Raw genomic sequence first — 20,736 nt, 5'->3', positions numbered from 1 at the left:
TATATTGCTTCAGTTTTTTTACCACAGAATATTTACATACACATGTTTGCGCTATGATAACTGCTAATACATATCTATGACAAAATTCTTTTTAAACAATTATGAACTGAGAACTTTTAATTTTTTTAAAAAATTTCATCAAAAATTTATTCATACCTCAAAAAGTATTCCTGTTAACGCTAAGATATTACAGCATACAACTGACACAATCTCAAACATCCCCAAAAAATTTCAAAGCGATATCATCAGTAGTTTCTCAGATAAAGGTCAGTTTCAGTATTATTGATAAATGTCCTACCGACTTTCCTTAAAAAGTAGAAAAATAAAGCAAGCGATGTATCTTTTAACAAAACAGTCATTACAAATTGAAATAACAATGGCTTTTCAACACATGGTAGCGAGAGGTGAACATTTGTTTTTCTTATAAAATCAGGATAATTGAAAGAATTAAATTATTCCTTTTGAAACACAAAAATATTTAAAAAAAGAAACGACAAATCTATATAAAAAACACTAATGGGTATAATGATGTTTTCTTATATAGTTTTTTGAACTTGCTGTAGTTTTTATTAGACAGTTAAAAAAGACCTGAGTAATTTCTTTTACGGCTAGTAAACTAAGAACTGAAAACTGTAATTTTAAGTGATTAAGCAGTCACAAGCATGCAAAACAAAACCCAATCATCTAATGAAAACGGCATCAACTAAATCAAAACATGCACTAAAAAAAAACAACTCGAACATCTAATTTAAGCATAAACTAACATCTAACAAGTCTCTTCAGTTACCACTAATGAAGCATTAAGACAAGCAAAACATTAATTTTAAATGTTAGACAAGAAAATTGCTTCATTAAACTACTGTCTCAATTTAAAATAAAATAATAATGGAGGATAATGACCTTTAAAGGTTATAATAATATTGCGAAATATATCAACCATTAAAAAAACATTTTATTTCTTGATGGAGGATAAAAGAAATTCCATATACTATTTTATAGTTAAAAAAGAATTTTTCAATTAAAACGAGTAATTTTACTTATCATCTAAATAAATACACTTCTCTTAGACAATTAAGGGACACGGTTTCTTCAGTTTAAGAAAACACCATTAATTGTCCTAGAGATAAACATGATTCGATTAAATGAGTAAGCGTTAACTCAGAATTTTTACTAAACATATTTTTCCTACTTTTTTCATTATTTTGTTTTAATTTAGGTCTAAATAAGCGGACAATTTTATATTTAGCATTTTTAATAACTTTAATTTACATTTCAATAATTTAATAATTTGTAATTTTAATAAATATGAAATACAGCGCGAAACACCCGTGTCTTGTTCTGCGTTGAATTTGAAATCTTCCAAACAATAATTTTTCTAATTTGCACTTATTTGCAGTTCTAAGAGAAACAGTAATTCATCATTGAAATTTCTTTTACTTGAATATGAATGATAAATTTTTGATTAATTTTTGAATATTAATTTATTTATTAATATTTTGAATATTAATTTTATATTAATATTTTGAAAATTATAAAATTTTGTTGATAAATTTTTGAATATGAATGAAAAAAAATTCCAAATTACTTTTTTGGGGGATTTTATACTTTAGTACAAATATAATTCAGATAATGTAATAATTTTTTAGTAACTATACGACTGTTTTTTATTACTAAAAAATCAAAATCAAAAAATTTCTATAGTTAGAGAGTCAGAAAAAAATATGTGAAATGTACGCCGGTATCGCATTTGAGACCATAGGTTAATAAAATATTTAATTTATATATTTCAGTTGAAATTATTTATTTTTCATGAGATACCACCATTATTTTTAAAAATTAAAAGTTACATTTAAAATTCACACATTTTTTATGTCGATATCTTCTTCTTTATTTAAATAAACTGGACACCTGGGCCGCGAAGCGACCCCTATCCCATTCATCATTAAATCACTTACAGTAAGGTAAAAATACATTGATTTGGCAAACATTGTGGTAGCCATAAAAAAAATCAAGCCGTTTGTTTGTGAAATAATAAAACAATGAAAAAATTCAATATGACAAATTTACGTTTTTACATAAGACTAGAAATATTGATTGTAGACTTAAATTAAAATTAAAGATAAAACACGATTTGATATGTACAATAATTGATTTATGTCGATATCAAATACAGTAGAATTAGCGTAATTTTTGAAAAAATATATTTTGAAGCGGCAGCAAAAATAGCGTGTTAATGTTTTGATAAATTGAAAAAAAATTATGAAATTGTTTCAATCAAGTACGAAAGTAATTATTTAAACAGATATATTGACACGTTGAATGCCACGCTAATTTTACATGGCTTGCCCGTGTGGACAACCGGCAAATAACTACAAACTAAATTTGCAAATGTTAGACAGATTTTGCTAGTTCTTTAAAAGGTTTAGTATGACATATCTGAAAAAAGTGGTAAATTATATAAGCCTACGAATTGTTTAGAAATAGTGGTGGATAAAAATATACTCAATTGAATTTATTAAACCCAGAATCACAATTAATAAACTACCACTTGAAAATATTTATTCGCAGTCCGGAGCAAGTTGGCATCTCTGTGTATATAAATAAAACTATTTGTGTGTGTTCTATATTGCATTAATTTCTTCAAATCATTTTAATAACGATAATAATATTAAAAAAATTAAAAATTTACTAGAATTATGTGTTTCGAATAATTTTGGCTTCGCCGGTCACCGGTGACCCTCGTGGAACTACAAAGAAACTCAGTGCCGGTCACCGGGGATCCCCATGACATTCAATGTGTTAAAGTTAGATAAACAAGTGGCATAGTTTCCAAAGGTCCAACAAAATTTTTGAAGTGGCAGAGATGCCAACTGCTTCGCTTTCTGCAAAGTTTTAACAGATTAGTCGGGAATTAAGTAGTAAAACTTGTGGAATAATTAATACATCCACTCTTTAAAAGACTCACCACAAGATAACTGCAAAAAATTGCATTTCATGTGAATTTTCGATAGCTATAAGTGTTGCCAATAGATAGATAAATACCTGAGTTTATGGTGCCACATAGGAGAAGTATGTAGGTATTCGAAAAGGAAGTAAGATTTTAAATTTTTACTTTGAAAAATTGTTTTTTAAGAAAGCACTAAATTTTCTGTATATTTGAAACATATTTATTTAAAACTATTTTTTATAATTATAATCTATCTATAGATAGATTATAATTATTAAAAAATAGTTCCTTATCTATAGATATCTATCTATAGATAGATTATGATTAAAAAAAAACTTTTAAATAAATAGTTTTAAGTAAGTGAGTTACAAATGTACAGTAAATTTATTGTTTTCTTAAAGGACAATTTTTCAATGCAAAATTTAAAAATTTTATTTCCTTTTCGTTAACCTTTAGTTCAATAACAATTTTTAGAAAATCACGTGAAAAGCTTAGCAAATTAAAACAACGACGATCACAGTGTGTAGGAAATGACTGATCGTTTCTTAAACATAATTAAAAACTGCATCACAGTTGGATGTAAAATAACTCGTTTAACTCGTGGATGATGTTCAATTAACCTTCTTGATTGACTTTCTATTCCTTTCCGTCCTCTCTTCCTTTTTGGCGGAAGAAAAAAGTAGCGCACGCCATTGATTTATAATTGCCGCATCACTCATCCGTGGGACACATTTGAAGCGGCAGAACACAAGAAACACCGGAAGATTCGAAAAAACTTCATGATTCACTGAGGAAAACGAAAAGAAGGTAGTTGGGAACAATATCATCGTTTGAAAAAATTTAACGCATGCCCAATTCGAATTAATAAGTAAGGAAATAACGGGAACTGGGAAAACGATACGGGTACTTTTTTTTCTATATGTGTTTAAAAATAGAGTTTTATGGCGATGGTACTAAGTACTGAAATGCTTTTTGAAATGTTGACTTGCTTATAATCTTTTGAAAATTGCAGACTTAAGAGTTCGGATTAGTTAAAAAAAAGTAGTTTATAGTCATAAAAATTGAATTAAGAATAATACGTATATATATGTTTGTGATCATTCTAAGAAAAATACAGGCGTGCCAGCTTTTCCTAGAGGTAGTAATATGTAAAATAAATAACAGTAATTATAGCAAAAAGATTTTTCTACCCATATAAATTCTTCAATGGACAGTTAATCCTTTCTGTAATATCAAATTCAGATTGAAAATTTTAGTCAGACGAGAATTTAGCAAGTGCGATCTTTGACAGTACACTCGATGTCAAGCGACAAATTTGAAATCTTTGTTGCTTATAGAATAGTGGCTGCTAAACGTTTAAAAATAATTAATTTTACATTTTTTGTGTGGTTTGTAAAATTTGTTGAGTTAGTATTACCAGATTGGGAACACTGCACCGGTAAGGGCTAACGTATAGACGTACCCTCCAACAGCAGCGAAAATTCCACAGTTTCAGAATACAATTTTTCTAGTGGTAGCGAAAATATTGTATTGATATGTTAGTAATTTACAATTAAAATAATTTCGTCCACTTCCAAGTAAAAAAATTAAACAGATGTATAAAATGTCAGATACATAAATGGTCATGTAGCTAAATTCTGGCATTTTTATGCTCGAAACATTACCAGGAATGCCAACTGCTCCGCTTTCTGGAAAAGTTTTAATAAAGTGGTAGCAAAATATTTAGTAAGATTAGTTAAAGAAAGATAGTTACGCCTACTTTTTAATAAAGTAACCAGTTGATTGATGCTTAAACGTTGCATTTTATATCATATTTATAATTTTTGATATTTAGTGGTGAAAAAATTATTTAAAATGAAAAATACTAAGCTAAAAGTAACTTAAATTTCGCTACCACTAGAAAATACTATTTTACAAAGCGGAGCAAGTTGGCATCTCTGCATTACCGCTTTAGTTCACAACCATTGGAAAAATATTTCGAGAGAATTTCAAATGTTGCTGAGTATGGTCGTATATGCCAACCCGGAACTCCTAGCTACCTAAATGTTTAAATTGGTAGCAAAATATTAATTAAAATAATCTTAATTTGTTTAATTTTGACAGCATATAGAAATTTTACAGTCCAGTCTTCAAAACTTATATATTTGTTTAAATTGATAACATATAGGAAAGTGATGGTCAAAATTATTGATTAATTAAACTTAAAACTAAATTTATTGAATCAAAAATAAAATTATAAATCATAAATTTACGACCACCTTAATTACTAAAAAGAAATTTAATTTACAGGGATGCCACGAGCAACTAAAATTGTAAGAAGTAGTAGAAACTAAGTTCCTTCCTATTTTATTTAATCTATTTAATTGTTCAATCGTAATTACCACCCCGATTTACTTTGTAAATTATTCATACTTAGAGTCAAATTATTCTTCATATTTATTTTCAATTGTAAATTAAAATAAATATGCTGAAAAAAGTTGTTAGGTTCATATCTTTAAATAGATTTTGTTAGTCAAAATTCTTAAATTTTTAGTCGCAAGTAATATCCTGCATTTAAATGATATAAGTTAGCAAGTAAATATTATACTCAAGAGTGTTTGTTTCATTTATTAATATCTAATGGCAAATAAAATAATTTTTATCAAGTAATTAGATTCCAAAAAGTGAAAAGAAAACAAATAATTATACTACCACTTTACAAAAGCAAACTTCTTTGGAATATGAGCATAAATTAGCAATTATCCAAACATTAAAAACGAGTATTTTATCTTTAAGTTAACAATTTTTAAACGTACATAATTTGCTCATATTCTGCATGAGTCAGCATTTTTTCCCATGGTTAAAGCCAACTTAAAATTAAAAATGTGATGCAATAATGGAGAGAAAAAAAAAAAACAATATTGACTCAATCATTCGTAATTTATTATTGTTGTTCAAGGAAAAAATAGGTATTTGGAATGAATTCGTAATTGTTAAATTTTTCTGATAAGGAGGAAAAAGTGTGTGAAAAATTCTTTCTGCTAACATTAAAAATAAATACCGATTATTCAATTTCCGCTCTATTTTTAATTATTTGAATGAGAAAAGGAAAGAGTTCATGTAAATCAGACATTTAATCTTGTTGAGATAAAGGTACACGTTTCTGCGTTTGATATGAATTTAAAAATAACGTCAGTAGCAGTTTATTTTCTTTAACTGAAATTTTTAGGGTTATTTTTGGCTTAAACATTCATTAAAATGTTTATTGTTAATATCTATTTTTTGGCAGAGCTTTATGGCACTAAAGTGAAATTATCACTCATTTATATGTCTGTAGTGGTAGATTAAATCATTTTCAATTAAATTATCAATCCAAACATAAAAGATATATAAGCTACACTATGACTTTAAATATCAAAATAAAATTTTCCAGAAAATCTGGTAGTTGATGATAAAATTTTTGGTTTTGTAAAAGAGTAAAATATTCAAGAATGTAACGTAAATGTGGCTTGTCACTGTTTCCATCGAATCCTCTAACGGTATTAGTTTGAACACAGAGAAAGTGACTGAAGCTTTTAAACAGAGAATATTAGTCAAGAATGTTCCCATGTTTGGTACAAAGATAAAAAGTTGTAAATAAATTATTTCCTTCTTAGCATTTATTTCGTAAGATAAGACGTTCTTGTTCACTATAATATATTATTTATGTAGATATCTTTATATCGAACTGATTGTGAATTTCTTTGAACTAAAAATGGGAGTAAATAATAGAAAATATTCGCACTGTTTAAGCACAATTGCATACCTGCCAACTTTTAATCCCGTCCATTATTATTTTTCCCAGTGGTATTAAAATGGAATTAAAACTTCAATTTTAAGCAAACAAATACGTTGTATTTGAGAAAACTTAAGTTGACAACCATGACAGGAACCATACCCTCCAACTTATGAGGATTTTGAAAATAATTCTTTCTAGTGGTAGCGAGCCAAAGTAGAAATTTTTAAAGCAAATGGATCTCTCATAAAACTTTTATCAGAACTTAAGAATCTAGCCATATGGCCTACACTTTTATAAGTAATAGTGAACAAGTTACGCTAAAATTAATTTTTTTTAAATATTAAGACATTAATTTTGCTACCGTCAGAAAAGAAGATTTCTGAAACCACGGAAATTCCGTAGCAGTTGGAGGGTATGCTAGATCATGTAATTTGGCAAGGTACCTGCCCGCGCAAGCGGGCACTAGACCTCTGATCTGTGTTATGCCCTAGGGCAGTGTTTCCCAAAGTGTGGTACGCGTACCCCCTGGGGTACGGGAACAGTTTAGCGGGGGTACACGTTCTTATGCGAAATATCTTGCAACAAACGAAAATGTCAAAAATTTTATTTAAAAACAAAGCTAGTCATTAAAATTTACGATTACGTATTTTTCTATTGGCTATTTTCTGCAGAGTTAACAGTTAACAATTAGTTGTGTCAACAGCCATTTGTGATTTTTAACTTTTGTGTAATTTTTTTATAGTATAAAATAAATTCATTTTTGATTAGTGGTACACAGCGTTACGAAAAATTTAGAAAGGGTACACAAAAGTCATAAGTTTGGGAAACACTGCCCTAGGGCGACTGAAACTAATGGCATTGGAGGTGGAGGTATGCAGTAACGCATATTAATATATGTGCTTAATTTTTGTAAGAATAGTGGTGATCAATATCATTCAAAAATTAAGATTATAAAAGAAAAAATAGTATATAATTACTACCACTTTAAATATGAAAATAAAATCTTCGGGAAAATCCAGAAGAGTTGGCAGGTATGCCATTGTCTCCTCAAAACGTTGCATTAAAGTAGCCTCGTCAGATTGTAATATTTATATTGAAAAGATTTTTTACAGTGGAATTGAAAAGGGAGAAAAGCTTTAAACTTCCTACACTCATTTTGCAATGTTTGCATGACTAAAAGGATCTTATTTTTTTTAAACCTTCCAGCATGATCTTTCAAATTGTACCCACAATATTGACATTAAATTTTTTAAATCGTCCAAAAATTTGCTGCCTAAAGAAAAATTGGTTACATAGAGTTGATATAGAAGCGTTTCTATATTTGAAGTAATAATCATTAAGAAAAATTCCTTGGAGTCTTAACTGCTTTATTTTTTCCAACAAGATGTTCAAATTTTTACCTTTTCGGTGACATTCAATTACGTAAAAATCTTGCACCCAATCCCCGTTATTTAAGTCAAAACCCTACATTTAGTAAATCTACCTAGATAGAACTGTGAAAATCGGGTATAGGTGCTTGGGCATGGTTGGGTTGTGAGTGTAAAAAATTATTAAATTTACGAAGAAGCTTAAGAAGTAATCTCAACAATATATTTTTATCTGCCTTCTCTTATAAGGTTTTAGCTTTATTTATTTGAGATTTTTTCACCTTTATCTGCTATATCGAATATCAGCATCAGAATAAAATAAAAAAATCTTGTCGATTTTGTTTAGAACCACTCGGATTTAAGTTCTTAAAGCGTTCTGACCACCAACAGTGAAGCCCGAGCTCGAATCTTAATGTTTGTTTTTGTAGAAGCTTATGCATTTTGTGTTCGTCTCACAGCAATTCGATTAATAAACTGATTTGTGACATCGTGGTTCAAAAAAAGTCCTTGACTTAAATTTAGGATTCATTCAACCATGGTGATTTATGTTACCGGATGGGAGGCGGCCTGAAGCACCACACGAGTAAGCACTTCCAACAACAGTTAACCATTTGAGAAGCAGATACCTTCAACTATCGCTATGATTACTGTTCAGGATGTGAAGGAAAAAATATCTCTGCTTTTTAATGAAGCAAAATTAGTTATTTAAATGAGAAAAATTAACTGACACTTTTCTCTAAATATTGTCCAGGGCCCGCGCTAAGGAGTTTAAATTATTAGCTAGTAAATTAGCCAAATATTCGCCGATTTTTGAAAGTCCTCGCTAAATGCAAATCTTAAGATTTTTTTACTATTAATTTCCCCCCATAGAAAGCTATTTTACGGAAGTTTGTTTCAGGCTTATATTATTTGGACCCAATTCTAGTTGACTATGCGGCACATCTACCGCAAATTACTGTACTCGAATAAAAAATGCTGATTTGTTTAGAAATATTCGTTTTGGCGTAATTTTGAGGATTGAGTTCAATATATATATTTATTCTTACCAATGGAAAAAATCATTCGCCAAAGCACAATTTTATTTGCCAAATTTACGATTTTATCGCATTTGGCGAGGTGGCAAATGCTTAGAGCGGGCCGTGGTTGTCTTTAGTGTATTTATGCAAGACTGCTGCTTTCTGTAAAAATTTATTAAAGTGGTAACTATGCTTTTGTTTTTTATGTATAATTCTTTATTCAGTTTTAACTTATTTTCGACACCACTACACATAAATGAGTTAAAAATTCTTCTACAATGCCATTTTCTTCCAGCTCTTTCGGGGTAAGGTTTTTAAAATGGTGCCAGAATTACCAAAAATCCAAGTATTAGTTTTTAAATGGCTACCACACTATAAAATATTTTGCAAAAAGCGTAGTAGTTGGCAGGCCTTTTTATGTAATATCAGAGATGCCAACTTACATCGGACAGCGGATAAGTATTTTCGAATAGTAGTTTTTTAGAGTATGATTCTTAAAAAATAATTTTGATTTTTAGGGTTTTCACTCAACACTACTTCTAAATAATTTAAAGGCTTATGTGATATGTCACTTTGTCACAGTTAAGCCTTTTTGATTTTTTAAAATTTATTTTAAAAAGTTAATAAATTTATTTTATTAAAATTTAATTTAAAATAATTTTGATTTCATTTTACGTAAAAAAACATATAAATAATTTAACATATAAGCACTAAGCAAAACCTCAAATATATAAATAATTTACCGAATAGCTTCGTGGTGCTATTTAAGTTCTTGATAAAGCTCTTGATAAAACTGATCTGCCTACTATCATCATTTTTTTTTCATTTTAAATAAAACCTTTAGCTATTTATTTACTTAAAAATTTCAATGCAAATAAAGAAAACAATGGTGTCTCAAGGGATAGAACGCTCATTTCCCAGTGATGTGACTCAGGTTCGAATCCCAGAGATGGGGGGACGATTCGAGTTCTGCTCCTTCTTGCACCGACCACAGTGGCGTAAAACATCCTATACAGTAAACGGATCATGGGTTAAAATCTCTTTGTCGTTAGGCTAATCGTAGGAGGTTTTCCGCTCCATGTAGCGCAAATGTGGGCTAGTTCCAACAGAAAGTCCTCCATAAAGGCTAATTTCTTCTAATGCTTTGAACCAAGAGTTTCCTTGCCTTCTTTAGAATGCTACAGATCTTACGATTTTTCTTTAACTTACACTTAAATGAAATTGATCTATAAAATTGATCTATAATCTAATTAAATGAAATAGATCATTAAATGATATATTTGTTTGTTTTCACTCCCTCTAAAAATTATATCTAAATAATACGTTTTACTCTAATGTTAGGAAAACCGATATGCTTAAATCCAATGTGTTGCCTTGCTTTGTCTTATTGTTAACGTCGGACTAGAGTTACACTAATGAATTAATTGCGACAGTCTGGGATTTATTCTTAATGATTATCAGAACACAATAATGACACGTGCGCTCGCCCTACTAACTCTATTTAGATTGGAGGGTAGATAATAGTTAGAATCATTCCGCACCACGCTTTTCAAGCCCTCAAACGTGCCAGGATTTTAACTGCTCTGAAGAATTCCGAATCTCCTGTAAGTCAACATCAGAGAAAAGGCATTTCGTCCAGACACCCAGTCTTAGCCAAGGGAAATCAAACCCCAAATCAAGCCGTTAGAGCAAAGTAAAAAATGGATACTCAAATTTCATGAAATTTTCATCGTTTTTTACGAAGCCGTTCCCCGGTGTATTCTCCGAATGAATATATCGTCAAAGTGACGAAATAACAATCGTCACTTCTTCAAGGAAACGAATTTCGTAAAAAGTAAAGAAATACATCATGAATCTAATTTTTTGACACCTCATTGTTGTTTAACGGGTGTGATTGTCAAATGTTAATCACTTCTCCGTTGTCACCATGTAGGTGGATTGTCGTCGCCCCAACAACGATAGGGCTCGTAGAGGCTGGATTCGAACCCAGGATGTTAATGGTATGAGGCCAACTGCCTGACCACTATACATTGAACGGTTTATTTCGTCAATCTTGTTACGGTCGTCAAGTTTTCATTCCAGTTGGTTATCTTCCACAATGTACTACGATGCTTCAAGTTGAGGAAGCATTTTCATCATACATTTGCGAATTCGCGTTTCATCAGAAATCATTTGATTTTGTGACGAAATAATTCTAAATAGTAACGAAATGCAGCTCAAAGATTGCCGAATCTGAGAGTGAAGAGAAGACTTAAACTCAGCATACCGACAGGGTGACTTTGAAATATCAGAGAAACTAAATTACAGAAATTTACCTATGCTTTGCTTAGAAAGAAACAAAAATTGAAAAATCTTACACGTGAAAAGAAAGTATAGCCTAAAAAAATTTTTCATTTCCATAAACGGAAAGAGGAATTCCCATTAAGAAATGTCAAATCATGTGACATCACACAAGGGAATTATGGGATTAGAGAAAATACGGAACGTATGGATTTAAAAGTCACATTTTTAAAACACATTAGATTGAAAGCATGACCCCTTTACGCATGATGGCGTCATTTTTCTTTCATCCAACAACAAATATCATACATTAATGGTGGAAAAAATGAAACAAATATCGCCAAACATTATTATTTTGGACAGGTTTTACCGCTTAATGCGTAACATTTCAACGTTTCTTGGGACGATCTGGTTAAATTATTCTCTTTTAGTAAAATCACGTTATACAAACCAACTGGAGTAAAACAATAATTGTGCAGCACAACCATACAAGTAGATTGTAGATATTTCTAAACATTATAATATCTGGATGATTTTGTCTCTAGAATTTGAAATTTACTATTTCTCTCTATATGGGTTATCAGAGCCAGTGTTACTTTATGATGTCCAAGGCAAAACATTTTACAGGCCCATTTTAATCTCCACTTAAATTATTGAAATAAATTATATGATTTCATGTAATGGCTTTGAAGTTTCGTGGTTTTGGGGAAGAATAATTTCGCTTTAAGTGAAATAAAAACGTATTCTTCGATATTTATTTTCACGACTTAATTCGATTCCAAAATCATTTTAAATTCGATTTGTAATGATTTTTTAATATATTGACGTCATCATACATATGTTCGGTGCCGATGAAATTTAAAAAAAGAAAATAATAGTTTTTTACTCAGGTTATTGTCAGTGTAACTGCAATTTCACTGTAAATGAGAAAGATCAGAGACTGTAACTAAGAGAAATGAAAGATAATCAGACTTATCAACGTAACTGTACTCTTACTAATTGTTGTTAGCGTAACTCTTATGTCACTGTAACTAAGAGAGATCAGAGATAATCAGAGTTATCAAAGGTAATTGTTCTTTCACTAATTATTGCTAGTTAAAATATAATTTCACTGCAATTAAGAAATATCAGAGATAATCAAAGCTATCAACGCAGTGTATTTTCAATAATCACTTTTCAATGTAACTGTAATTTCACTGCAACTGTTAAATCAGAGGTGATCAATTATTAACCCAAAGTAATCGTATTTTCACTAATTATTCTCAGTGTTAATTTCCCTGCAACTTCAAGCGAAATCAGAGATAATCAAAGTTAACAACGTAATTGCACTTTCTCTATTGTCCGTGTAACTGTAATTTCACTGCAACTAAGAAAAATGTATTACAAGAGGTGCAAATTTTGGCAGCTAAAATAAAAATTACCTTTGCGGTTTGATTTCTAAAACTTAAATAAGTAGTCTAAGTGCATCTTTGTGTTTGTTTTAAGTTGTCCCTTTTTGGGAACACTTAACTATGTCTTAACTTATAACTTAATGCACTATGTTTCAGAGTATTTCATTTTTCAACGAATTTCATCTTTTAAACTTAAATTTTTTTTATTAATTTCATTCATCCCATTTTTTACATGTGATTTTTTCCCATTATTGATCACAGCGTCCTTTAAAAATCAAAATATGGAAGCCAATTTACTTAAAACTAATAAACAAAAATTTTAATTTGACTTAAAACACCCAAAATATTTAATTTCGTGATTTCACTTTTTTTTTAAATTAATACTTTTATCAGTTTTTGAGTTAAATATTATTAATTAAATGTTTAATATGCCGTGATAATTAAAATATGTTATTTCTTTCAAAAATAGGCGAAAAATATCATAATTCTCCCACCACTATTCTATTTGTAATAGTTGCATTGCATACCTCAAAATTACGTTAGTTCAATAAGTTATTTTTTCCCCCTTTCTTTTTTTTTGTTGTAAATATTGTTTAAATGTGTCATAAATTTTTTCTATCATTTACAATCCTTATTGCATTGCATACCTCAAAATTACGTTAGTTCAAATTTTTTTTTGTAAATATTGTTTAAATGTTTCAGAAAATTTTCCATCTTTTACAACCATTATTGCATTGCATACCTCAAAATTACGTTAGTTCAATATGTTATTCCCCCCTTTTTTTTCGTAAATATATTGTTCAAATGTTTCTGAAAATTTTCCATCATTTACAACCATTATTGCATTGCATACCTCAAAATTACGTTAGTTCATCATTTACAACCATTATGTTATTCCCCCCTTTTTTTTCGTAAATATATTGTTCAAATGTTTCTGAAAATTTTCCATCATTTACAACCATTATTGCATTGCATACCTCAAAATTACGTTAGTTCAATGTGTTATTCCCCCCTTTTTTTCGTAAATATTGTTTAAATGTTTCTGAAAATTTTCCATCATTTACAACCATTATTGCATTGCATACCTCAAAATTACGTTAGTTCAATATGTCATTCCCCCCTTTTTTTAAAGTAAATATTGTTTAAATGTTTCTGAAAACTTTCCATCATTTACAACCATTATTGCATTGCATACCTCAAAATTACGTTAGTTCAATATGTTATTCCCCNTTTTTTTTTTGTAAGTATTGTTTAAATGTTTCAGAAAATGTTCCATCACTTACAACAAAATTCTCAAGTCAAATTCAAATAAAGAAAGAAATTTTTGAATACAATATGAATAGCTTAAGTATAAAAAAAAACGAATATCATTGAACAATATCCTGTGTCCTTGATCATTTCGAAGCGACAAGTCTGCTCATTATTTTATGAGAATCATTTTTTATCTCTCAATAAAGGTTTGGAATGAAAGCTATGATCGAACAAGAATAAAAGGTTTGATCGAACGGAAATCGATAGAATCCGAGGTGAATTGCGATAAAAGGCTTATTTAGGAGGCTGACCCTGAAATCTGAGAGTAAGCAGCACTTGGATTGGAAGAATACCTGTTGAAAGTGGAATATAATCGAATTATCTCTTGAATGTTGACTTCTTGTATTATGTTCTCGAATGGGTGAATTCAGCTGTAAAAATATTCCGGTAAGCGGTGAAAGTTGAAAGAAATGCGTAAGAAGATAGTGTCATTATTGTTGATGAAAGAAAGTTTATATAGTATTTCAATTGAAAAACAAATGAGTAGGAGGAAAGGATTGCGTTGTATTTATTCATATGTTTGCAAGTCACCAACATGTTAACTATGCAAACACTTAATATTTCTTAACAGTTGGGATTTATTTATATATTTTTTTTTCATACAGTAGCAGTCCAAATAATTATAAAACATCTTTGTTAAACAAATATAAAAATATTAATGTATGCATTTTTGTTGTCATTTTTTAAAAAAGACAAATTTCCACGTAGTTTTAAGAAAATAAAAGAGAGCTTATCAAATTCTTCAGAAGAATTAAAAAAAGAGTTTATTAAATTCTTCAGAAGAATGCAAAAGAGGCAATAAAACGCATCCTATCAAATTTTTCAGAAGAAAGTAAAGAAAAGAAAGAAAAGAAAAGAGAGCTTATCGAATTGTTCAGAAAAAGAAAAGAAAAAGAAAAGACACCTTATCAAATTTTTCAGGAGAATTAAAAGAAGAAGAAAAAGAAAGAAAGAAAAGAGAAGAGAGCTTATCGAATTTTTCAGAAAAATAAAACAAAAAGAAAAGAAAAGTCATATTCTTCAGAAGAATAAAATTAAAAGAAAGAAAGAATAGAAAAGAGGGCTTATTGAATTTTTCAGAAGAATAAAAAAAAAGAAAAGAGAGCTTATCAAATTCTTCTGAACAATTAAAAAAAGGAGCAGCAGAATTATTACATTTTTAATTATTGTCATTGAAATACAGAAACAGAATCTTATTTACTTAACTCATTTATAATTAAAAAATATAATTGTCCAGATAAATATAATAACTATCCAAATAAGGCTTTCTTGACCGATGCAGCGTTACAATACAGTCGTATTGACCAGACTTGTTCATTCGTAATGCTTTGTCGGTTAAGGTCAAATTAATAACTAAAATAATAATAATTTAAAAACAATAACTTTCTACAACATTAAATTTCGCACGTTTTTCTTAAAAAATTTCTTGTTTTACTTTTGTGATTTATTTTATTCCGTACATTTAGACGACTTCTTCGTAATTGTCAAAACCTATCATGTGCAATAAGAACTAAAAACTTATGCGCCTTATGATAAAAAAAGATTTCCTAATAATTTAGATAATTTGTAGTTAAAGAATCTTCTTCCAATGAGCAAATTAATTAACCCTTTCACGCCGATGGGACACTGGTGTCTATATAGTATATGTTTTTCTAACACTCTAAATACAAGTAAAAATATATTTTGGTATTTTTGAATTATAATAAAAGGTGTTATAATTATTTAAAAAAACTATTAGATTATTGGAATTCCATATGAACTAAAATATATAATCCGAAAAAAGTAGTTTGAAAGCATTTTTTCTCACTAACTTTCAAGTATTTATCAATAATTAACTATTCGATTAACGTTTTCAATAATTATTTCAAAACGCTTAATAGTGATAACGAAAATAAGATCAAATTCGATCCTTAAATAAATTTGTGAACACCATTATACGCTATTTTGCAGGGAAAACATATTTGCATGAGAATTGAGGACTACTCGAACTTTTAATATAAAAAGTGGTTTCGTGAAAAAAGGAAATTCCTGTCAGCATTAAAATAAATTTACTACCACTAAATAACTTTGTTATTTCCACAGTAGTCCCGTACCTACATGTCTGCACTAGCCCCTTAGAGCCATTAGTTCATTTAAACTCATTATTGGTTGATTAAGTAAATATTAAAATATGTATTAAGCATGTTCATTTATAATATATCTCCTATTTCTAAAAATGATGAATAAAAGCATTCAAAAAATGCAATTAAAGCGAAAATTAAGAAATTACAAGGTTTTTTCGGATGGACTTATTAGGTGGGGAAAAAAACTTATTTATTTTCTATATTACTAGATTTTTTGAGTGATAAGTAACAGAAATGTTCTGATTGTCTGCACTCGCCCCCTCTTTCCTATAAATAGAAATTTTTTTGAAAAAATAACATTTCTGTGTGTGCGTTTCCCCCGTAACCCAAGTTCTAATTCTCAAAATTTGAACAGGGGTTCGCTAAGGGTAATTTTAGTCCCCAATCCTAAAAACCTATGAAAAATGTTACATTGTTTCTTCAAAAAAGATATGTAAAGAAGGATTTTTTTTCATAAGATTAGCACTTCATATTGTCAGAAAAAAATTGCAGACGATTCTGTTTTTCGTTCTCAAATAATTTAAAGATAACATCAGAGATGTTTGTTAGCTTACAGCTCTATTAGATTAAAAAAACATTTCGTTTGCAGTTTATAGCATGTTCCTTCATAATATTTTATCTTTGTTTAAGTATGCCAGCTGAGCACAAAAACTTGTGTCTTTCTACTTCTTTCTTTGTTTTACTAATTTAATTTAAAATTGCTTTCACCGCCAGTTAAAATTTGAATAATTTGAACTATAAGTCGCAGTGTTAGTTACGATTAAATAAATATAAATATAATAAATAGATAAAAATGAATTGAGTTTCGACCATTTTTTACATTTTTAGTATCCTGTGGCATCCTTGTATTTGTAATGAACAATGCGGAAATGATTTCTGAAATTCTTTATATATGTTTATAACATTAAAAAAATATATATATTAAAATATGTTGACTTCGATCAAGGAAAAAAACTTAATTACAGCAACAAAAGAATAGTTTGTTCTCGAAATTCATTCTGTATTTATATAATTGTTCATAATTGATATTAGTTTTTTTTTATTGTCTATACAATGATAAATAAGTTCAAATTTGTCTAATTAACAATCGTTTGGTTTACAAAAAAAAGTTTTAAACTAATACAAAAAGAAAAAAAATGTTTATTTGATTTAAGGAAAAAAGTCATAAGCTGCTAATTTTCATAAGAAAAAAAAAACTAGTAGTAGTTTTACCATTTTTAAGTAATTGCCACTTTACGTACAAAAATTCTGCTAATTTTTAAGAGCGATATTTTCCAGTAGCAGGCAATTTTATGCTTCATAATATTACTCTGGGTTTGAAAATTTTGATTTAGAAATATTTTAATCACCACAGCATGAAAAATTCGAAAAATTTAGTAAAGAAAAAAATTAAGACATTTTAAAAAATTATTTATTTGACTCGAGGAAAGAAATTCTAAACTGCTAATTTTCACAAGAAAAAAAACTAATGGTAATTTTGCCATTTGTAGCTAATTATCACCTTGCGTAAAACATACCTGTCAATTTTTATGAAAGATATTCTCTAGTGGCAGCCAATTTCATGTTTTCTTATATTACTATATCTGGATTTGAAAATTTTGATTTAGATATATTTCAACCGCCGCAGCATAAAGAATTGAAAAAGCATATTTAAAAAAAAATTTAAATTATTTCTTATTTGAGTAAAAGCCACTCAAAATTTGGATTTTTTTTTATAACTTTATTACTTTTATTCTACTTTTCAACCACCACTAAGAAATATATTTAGTGAAAATCGTAAGAGTTGGCAGCTATGCTATATACTTTATTGTCATTAAATCACACCCAAAGTTGCCAGCTTCTCTTTGGAAATTTTATTTCCCTGTCATGGCAAAATTTGTGTTTAAATATTTTATTGGTAATTTATTGAATTAAAAAAAATTTTGCTCTTCACTGCTTGCATAAAATGCCGCTTTTTTGTGATATAGAGATATGACTTTTAAAATGTTTTCAAAATAAACAAAACTCAGAAAATTTTAGTGATTTATACAGTGCTAATAGTGTTTTAAACAGAGTTAATTTAGTGCAGAACTTTTGCTTCTATGTGGCATTTTTAACAACAATTTACAAGGGTTGTAAATAAACTTCTTAAAATCTTCTATTAAAAACATCAGCATAAATTAAAAAATTAATAAACTTGGTTTATTTTATTATTAAAATTTATTATGTGTTAAAACAAATGTAAATAAAAGTTATCGAAACAGGATTGGTTTCACTAGTAACGAGCAATTTATTTAAATTTATTCGAGATTCAAATAGTTAAATAAAGTATTTAAAAATATTTAATATAAATTTGAGTTAAAATTTATTTTTAATAATTTTTTGATAAGTTGTTGGCAAATAATATTCTATTATCTAATTTACACGAGATAAGAATTACGAATTAATTATGAATCATAGTGAAAATAATTTATGATTACTCACCAATACTAGCTCCTATTTTGTGGCACAAAAATAAAAATCCAATGTGATTAATTGTTACGCTACGCTCTCAACTTACTACTTGTTGCCATAAACACACTTTTTAACTCTCTGCACACTATAATAACAGAAAACGACTTTTTGTTTCATTTCAAACTAGCGCCACCGTGTGGACGATTTCTCGGAGCGTTGAACTGGAAAAAAAACTTCACAACTTCCGTTTTTAGAATTTGTGGGTCAACCTAAAGAGTAACCAAGAATAATTTTTTTTTCAAGAACATAATATTATTTTGAATCACTATGAATTATACAGCTTGGGGAAAAATTAGTAAATTTATAATCGTTTTAGTTTAATTGCGGAACGAATTCTGGAAAAAATTCCAAATATACTGAGTTTGGTTGATAAGTAACATAATACTTGTAATTTAATATTCCGTAATGTGCATTTTTACAAACAGCTTCCCTATAGCTTTCTATAAATGTTTATAAGACTAAATAATGCATTAAAAATTAACGATAAAACGATTTTTTTTCACCGCAACAAATTGTGAAATGAAGTGAAAAGTCATAAAAAGATTTTTTATTGCTACTGAAACTCATGCTGTAATAATTTGATACCTAATATTCCCTTATTTTGTTTCCTTAATCTAATGTGAGCATTAAAACATCCTCGAAAAAGATCAAAACCCTCATAAGACAGGAAAATAATCAAAATATTTTTTAATTTTTCTTATTATTTGCGTTTTTATTTCTTTCAGAACATCTTTTACATGCTCATAAATAGTTTCTCTTTGTTTTTTTCTTACTTTTACTTAAACTATTTTCTGAGTTTTATGTAAATTTATTTAACATTTTCCCACGCTGTAATAAATTTAAAATATCTCAATAGTTGTGCTTTATGTAAATGCAATAGTTTTTAATTACGATTTCTATAATTATCGGTAAATTTTTTTTATATTACTAATTAGACTTCCATTAACATATAAAAAAATGAATTTAATAAGGGCATAGAAAGAAAAACCATATTGGTTTTAGTTGTCAACTGACCTCTCTATGTAAACTGCGGTACTTTAAATACAGTTTTGATAATTTTTAGCTCACAAAGTAGCAGCAAAATTATTGTACCATTAATATTTATTCAAAATAAGGAAGTATCCAACCTCATTACCGTTGAAATATTTATAGATTATATTAATACAGGAAATTTTATTTTATTTTATTAATAACGTTGAACAACCGATAATTCTGAGCTTACGACTATCGATGCTAAATTCCGCATCCTTAAAATTTCGGGCCCAACTCAAGTAGACAAGGAAACTCCTGGATCAAGCATCGGGACAAACTAGCCTTCATGGGGAACTTTTTAATAGAACTAACCCGCATTTGCATTGCGTGGAGAGGGAAACCACGAAAACCTCCTACAAATGGCAAGGGGATTCTGACCCATAATCCGTCTACCACTGAGGATATTTTACGTCAGCACTGTGCTCGGCAGAGTTCTTATCCACCAGTCATCGCTGGGATTCGAACCTGGGGTACCCTATTCTGGATGCAAATACTCTATCTTCTGAGCCACCACGGTTTTTGCATAGGAAATTTGTGAATTTTATAATCTTAATATAGTCTCAATTTCTTAATTAGTATTTTAGTTCAAAGACCATTACGTTACTAATTTTGTTTTTGATGCTGTTTGAACAGCATTGCAATTGAACTATTTTTCTACGCAAAGATCTAAAGCCTAGTTGTGAAATTTAACGCTTTTGTAACGCCTAGAAAATTTACTGTTGTATAAGAAAATTAATTTTACTGCTTTCAAACTTACATGATCAAGGAGGGAAATAATTCTTAGTGATAGCAACATTTCTGTTTTAATGTATAAATCTCTTTTTTTTTTTAAGTTTAAAAAAAATAGTTTAAATTTTTATAGAAAAAAAGTGTATACATAAGTAAAATTATCATAATTTAGTTCAATCATATGTATTATAAGTATTAGTTAAGCAGTTAAGATTTAAGTAACGTGAAGTAGCTTAATTTCTAAAAATTTCTTTCTACAATTGCTATTTTACTACCACTTTGTGTATTAC

At 28.7% G+C, this 20,736-nt stretch overlaps 1 protein-coding gene across 1 annotated transcript in view; it reads right to left on the bottom strand.

Annotated features, from left to right (window-relative positions):
• Nucleotides 1-18,769, bottom strand: part of LOC107443771 (protein FAM107B) — a 177,128-nt gene extending 158,359 nt beyond the window's left edge. The window contains exon 1 of the mRNA XM_043045647.2: nt 18,656-18,769. The gene's annotated coding sequence lies outside the window, so the exon portion shown is untranslated. The remainder of the gene's footprint in view (nt 1-18,655) is intronic.
• Between the last annotated feature and the right edge of the window lie 1,967 nt (nt 18,770-20,736).

Source organism: Parasteatoda tepidariorum, chromosome 2 (assembly GCF_043381705.1).
Source record: "Parasteatoda tepidariorum isolate YZ-2023 chromosome 2, CAS_Ptep_4.0, whole genome shotgun sequence".
NCBI classification, from domain to species: domain Eukaryota; kingdom Metazoa; phylum Arthropoda; class Arachnida; order Araneae; family Theridiidae; genus Parasteatoda; species Parasteatoda tepidariorum.
This window is presented reverse-complemented; position numbering and strand designations above follow the sequence as displayed.